The sequence below is a fragment of the Girardinichthys multiradiatus genome, chromosome 12, assembly GCF_021462225.1.
Source record: "Girardinichthys multiradiatus isolate DD_20200921_A chromosome 12, DD_fGirMul_XY1, whole genome shotgun sequence".
Classification (NCBI taxonomy): Eukaryota; Metazoa; Chordata; class Actinopteri; order Cyprinodontiformes; family Goodeidae; genus Girardinichthys; species Girardinichthys multiradiatus.
The window spans coordinates 5,951,449-5,957,760 of NC_061805.1; the positions used below are offsets into that span (position 1 = coordinate 5,951,449).

General features: G+C 39.3%; 1 protein-coding gene across 2 annotated transcripts in view; it reads right to left on the reverse strand.

Moving 5' to 3' along the window:
• The window catches only part of ggt1a (gamma-glutamyltransferase 1a), a 51,462-nt gene that overhangs the window by 22,458 nt on the left and 22,692 nt on the right, over positions 1-6,312 (reverse strand). The gene's annotated exons all lie outside the window — the stretch shown is intronic.

Genomic DNA, 6,312 nt, shown 5'->3' on the forward strand with positions numbered 1-6,312 from the left:
CCTAAGTTAGTTCCAAGACTAACAACTTCACTTCCAGATCCTTCAAGATAATCCTTGGTTCTCAAACATAAACATTGCATGGTAATGTTGCATCACTCTTTTTGGTCATGATTTTCAATCATCTTTAATCAACCTGTTTATATTGTACATAGTCCATTAGTCTTCGTTATTCTTTAATTCTGCTTGGTAGTTTAGTTGAATTGTTTTAGCATAGTAAAGAGTTTGTTGATTGAAATATGTTTGACTTTGAGTTGACTTACTTTTGTTAATAAATTCTTGTATTTTAAGAAATTGTGTGAATTCATTCCATATATGTGCAGAGTTTATGCTGTTCAATAATGCCAGAGCTCGTCTCACACCTTTCTATTCTGTCCTAATACCATCGCCTTATTGGGCTGGTATTCACAGGACAATCCTTAACAGACCGAAATATTATTTGATAAAATATTAAAATATTAATATTAAATATTAAATAATATTCTCAGATTCATATTTGCAACACTATGAAATAATGATCTGTAATCAGGCCTTCCTCAAACATCATATGTCACATTTTTGATATTCAGAATATTTAGCTGGTGGTCACTGCTAGTATACCAGGTGAAGTCAGAAGATCAATTCTTTTGATTTGGTTGGATGTTTTGATGAAGTTCATGTAGTTAAGCACTTAGGCTTGAGAATGGGACTTTGAATTGAAAATTAGCCAAGTGTTGTGAAGGCTTTGTTCTCACTTATATGAGATTGAGACAAAGGACACAGGCAAATCGCAGTCCTTTTGAAGTGCTGTGTGGCAGGTCTCCTAATTTGGACATGGGGATATTGCCAAGATCATTTTCTTCCACATCTTTGTGTGAAGATAGGGTGTTGTTTTACTGTCAAAACCTGTCCACTGTGTTTTCTCAAGTTTCACAGACGGTGAAGGCTGCATTATCAGAAACAGCCACTTCCACCCTCCAGTCCTTTATTGCTGGTGACTGGATTCTGGTCAGAGAATCTAGGAGAAAACACTGGAAGTCCAGGCGCTGGAATGGCCCATATCAGATCCTACTAGTCACCCAGGAAAGCTGCAGGAAAGTTCCAGCTCCTCCAGCTTCATCTGGCTTCCAGGACACAAGTCATCTTCCAACTGGATCATCCACAGCCTGAAAGGTGTGAGGACAGTGGACCACCACAAGACAAAGAACTGTAAGCTGATCACTGGCGAGTGATTGACGAGGTGGTTGAAAAACACTGTTCTTACAAGGGCACAATAATCCCTTGAGCAGTGAAACGTTATTTCAGAATCTACTTAAGGCCATTGCATTGCCTGAAAGTTAGAAATCATAAGGTCATTTGCCTCACTGCACACACACCACATTGAGAGACACATAGAAAACATACAGGGAAGACCTCTACACATTGCACATAACCTTTCTCTGGATGATGGACTGGCAACGTCTGCAACAGAGAGACGGTCAAACATGCGCCTTGATGCTTATTCTCCTTAATTTCTTAACATTTGGTGGCTACTAGGCGCTCCTTTGCCTGGACAGCGAGGGTCAGCCAAATTCTTTTCTCCCACTTTGACAGCGAAGCTGACTCTGAGGAGGAAATCTCAGATGCTTTTATCTAACTTTCATGTTTATTGCTTGATATCTATCATTATGGTATTATTACAAATTTAAATGTGTTCGTTTCCACCGTTGTTTAGTTGGACTGTGGAAGCCTAACTTCCAGCAGGTTAGAGTTCCTGTTTCTAAATATATTTCTAGAGGAGCTTCCTACGACCGCCCACCTGTACCAGACTGGTAACAGGGCAGCTTTGAGCCACTCAGGAGAGGCAGCAGGATTTTTTTTGTTTTTTTGTTTTTTAAGTTGTGTTTATAATTTGTTTTCTTTGGAAAAAACTGTTTGCTTTCAGTACCAGAAGAAAGGACATTCCACTTCAAGGTCACGATGCAGCTATATGGAAGATGGTCTGTTCTGATGCTAATGATTGGTATTGCAAGTCTTTTTATAACTCTTGTGTTCATTTGGGAAAAGGTACAGCAAAGATAATGTAAGGCTAATCTGAGGAATTATGCTAATAATACTCATCAGCGGATTCGAAGAGAGATTCATCACTTTCCTGACTACTATGATCATGCTGATAATGTTTGGCTGTTCTGACTACGGAACAGCGGGCTCTTGGAACGATGAGTTTGCAAATAGAATGGCTTTGGATTATCTGTTAGCTGAGAGGGGTGTTGGTTTTGCAGAATGTTCCTTTAGTTGTGATTATCTTGTAATCAGAAGAAAGGAGTTGTAATGGAAATTCTTGCAGTAAGCGTTCCAAAGTGTATGACCTTTGGGTTACCTCACTCCTCTGAGCATCTGTGTTAGGGGAGGAAGCTGTAAAAGCCATTTTCAGAAGTTTAATGGTTAATACCCATTTGTTAGGATGATGTGTTGGGAAGGACAGATGGGTTCCTAGATAACTTTGTCACCTCTGAACCCGAGAAGGGTCTGGGGTCATAAAACACAGACTCTTTGAAGTTGAGATAACACTGTCATGTTTGGTATAAATACTGTGTGTAACTGTTGATCGGGGCTCTGTTTCACTGACTAACCTCAGTGACAGAGTCATTCAAACGCTGAATGCCTTTGAATAAAACTTATAAAGACAAAGTCCGGATTTTCTCTTGTTATGAGTCAACTTCTACCAACTTTGATAAGACAATTCCACAACAGTGGGCAGTCAGAAGAAATAGGTTTTTGAAAGCAGATTGTGTGGTATCCAGCACTAAATAATTGTAAGTTTGAATCATAGAAGAAGGTCAAACCAGGATCAAAGTCGTTTAGGCCACAAGGATTGGAGCTACAAATAGAATCTGTCTGGAAAGGTGGGGGAAGTTAGTGAAAGCTGTCTACTTTGTAGTTAGAAGCCACCTTGGGCCCCTTATTTGCCCTCTGTGGGTCCATGGAAACAGATACTGATCCATATGACAGAGAGTGACTGCAAAAACCTGGGCCACAAACATTCCTTAAAGAATGAGTCCTGACAGAAGCAAATAGGATTTGACAGCTTGTACGAAGGCCAACTGACAGCTAAATTGTCCGAAAGAGAAATTCATGTTTACCTAATGGCCAGTGGGAAAGCGCATATCTTGTTTCAATAGCTGGAAATAAAGACACACTTTAAGTTCTTTTGAAGGATGAATCACTGACACCATCAAGGGGATGCTCAGAGGGAACAAGTTGTAATGTACAGGTCCTTCTCAAAAAATTAGCATATTGTGATAAAGTTCATTATTTTCTATAATGTAATGATGAAAATTTAACATTCATATATTTTAGATTCATTGCACACTAACTGAAATATTTCAGGTCTTTTATTGTCTTAATACGGATGATTGTGGCATACAGCTCATGAAAACCCAAAATTCCTATCTCACAAAATTAGCATATTTCATCCGACCAATAAAAGAAAAGTGTTTTTAATACAAAAAACGTCAACTTTCAAATAATCATGTACAGTTATGCACTCAATACTTGGTCGGGAATCCTTTTGCAGAAATGACTGCTTCAATGCAGCGTGGCATGGAGGCAATCAGCCTGTGGCACTGCTGAGGTCTTATGGAGGCCCAGGATGCTTCGATAGCGGCCTTTAGCTCATCCAGAGTGTTGGGTCTTGAGTCTCTCAACGTTCTCTTCACAATATCCCACAGATTCTCTATGGGGTTCAGGTCAGGAGAGTTGGCAGGCCAATTGAGCACAGCGATACCGTGGTCAGTAAACCATTTACCAGTGGTTTTGGCACTGTGAGCAGGTGCCAGGTCGTGCTGAAAAATGAAATCTTCATCTCCATAAAGCTTTTCAGCAGATGGAAGCATGAAGTGCTCCAAAATCTCCTGATAGCTAGCTGCATTGACCCTGCCCTTGATAAAACACAGTGGACCAACACCAGCAGCTGACACGGCACCCCAGACCATCCCTGACTGTGGGTACTTGACACTGGACTTCTGGCATTTTGGCATTTCCTTCTCCGCAGTCTTCCTCCAGACTCTGGCACCTTGATTTCCGAATGACATGCAGAATTTGCTTTCATCCAAAAAAGTACTTTGGACCACTGAGCAACAGTCCAGTGCTGCTTCTCTGTAGCCCAGGTCAGGCGCTTCTGCCGCTGTTTCTGGTTCAAAAGTGGCTTGACCTGGGGAATGCGGCACCTGTAGCCCATTTCCTGCATACGCCTGTGCACGGTGGCTCTGGATGTTTCTACTCCAGACTCAGTCCACTGCTTCCGCAGGTCCCCCAAGGTCTGGAATCGGCCCTTCTCCACAATCTTCCTCAGGGTCCGGTCACCTCTTCTCGTTGTGCAGCGTTTTCTGCCACACTTTTTCCTTCCCACAGACTTCCCACTGAGGTGCCTTGATACAGCACTCTGGGAACAGCCTATTCGTTCAGAAATTTCTTTCTGTGTCTTACCCTCTTGCTTGAGGGTGTCAATAGTGGCCTTCTGGACAGCAGTCGGGTCGGTAGTCGTAAGACTGCCTCCATGATTGGGGTTTTGAGTGATGAACCAGGCTGGGAGTTTTAAAGGCCTCAGGAATCTTTTGCAGGTGTTTAGAGTTAACTCGTTGATTCAGATGATTAGGTTCATAGCTCGTTTAGAGACCCTTTTAATGATATGCTAATTTTGTGAGATAGGAATTTTGGGTTTTCATGAGCTGTATGCCAAAATCATCCGTATTAAGACAATGAAAGACCTGAAATATTTCAGTTAGTGTGCAATGAATCTAAAATATATGAATGTTAAATTTTCATCATGACATTATGGAAAATAATGAACTTTATCACAATATGCTAATATTTTGAGAAGGACCTGTATTTACTTATTAGTGTCCAACAGAAATTAATAGAGAGCATAGCATAGCATGGCAAACTGTCCAATCCTCCAGAGTGCAGAGTTAATTAAATTCCACCCATAGACTAATGTTATTTCACCTGGGATTAGAAATGTATATTTATTGCATATTTGTTTACAAAAATCAAAGTAGGAATATATAAATCACAGTGTACAATGAATAAGCACCACACTCTAAATTTTCCTGTCCAACAGCCTGACTATGGCTAACAGCAGCCACTTGTTCAGACCTTTGGATTTTCTGTCATTTGACTTGTCTCTAGAAGAGAAACTGACTTACTGGGTCCTCCCTCCCACGTCTGCTTTCAAGAAAAGGCTGGAATCACTATGTCAACCAAACCTACAAATCAAGATACTCAGTTGGATATGTTGGATCATAGGTTTTGACTACCTAATGGAACTAAACAATTACTTTCAAAATAAGGTTTACAGAAACTCTTGAAAATAATACCTTCAATATTTTATGTTTTTTTTATTGTTGTCTAAACAGTTCTGAGATAACAAAGCTATCTAAGAGGGATCGTTTTTGTCCAGCCAAATATATCTCACACATACTCTTCAAAATAAAGGCCTCATTCTTTTTATTGGTTTACTTTTTGCTCTACTCTGTTGTACTTTACTAATGAACTTAAACTAAGTATTAAAATGTGATTTGTTTAGCCTTTCAAAATAAAGCTCATGGATCATGTGCAAAATAAAAGTCTTGTTTTTTTTTGTTATTTATTTATTACAAAGGAAGTTTCAGATTCCTTATGGCATTTAATCTAAAGCATGTAACCTACACACATCATTTTCAGTACTTTTATAGGAAAACTTCGTTATTTTTATATAATGTGTCTGCCAATAATTTGCCATTGTTGTAGGAATTATAGGAATTACAATTTTCTGTCAAATACCTCCAGAGAGCAGCAAGGTCACCACATTTTAACTAAGGAGTGAGAAATAAAGTCTGACTTGTAGAGGTATTTTTAAAATCATATGTCCTAAGTAGAGATGTAAAATTTTTCATGAATGAACATGCTGTTGCTCACAGCCGAGCATCTGATGCCACCCATGGTTTTTAAACTGCCCATTTATTCAGCCTTTGAAAGAAAATGAGCAGCTGCATTATATCTCTTAAACCTGCGGCCAGAAAAAAACAGGAACTACCGCATATACTATGTGTGTCCTTAAAAGTTGAATGTTGAAACTGGGCTTTCACAGAAATGTTTACAGGTTTTCTTTTAAAATAAGGGTCATCCTGTTTTAAAGATTTCATCGCTAAAGAAGAATCCAAAATCCTAATTGGTTTAAACCAAGATTTTGTTGTTGTGGTTGTGTCCTTGTATTTTTTGTTTGTTTTTTCAAATAAACTTAGAAGTATTAGCCAACTATATAGGAATTGGATCATTACAATAGTCAAATTCCTAATGGGCCAAAACAAGCAATCA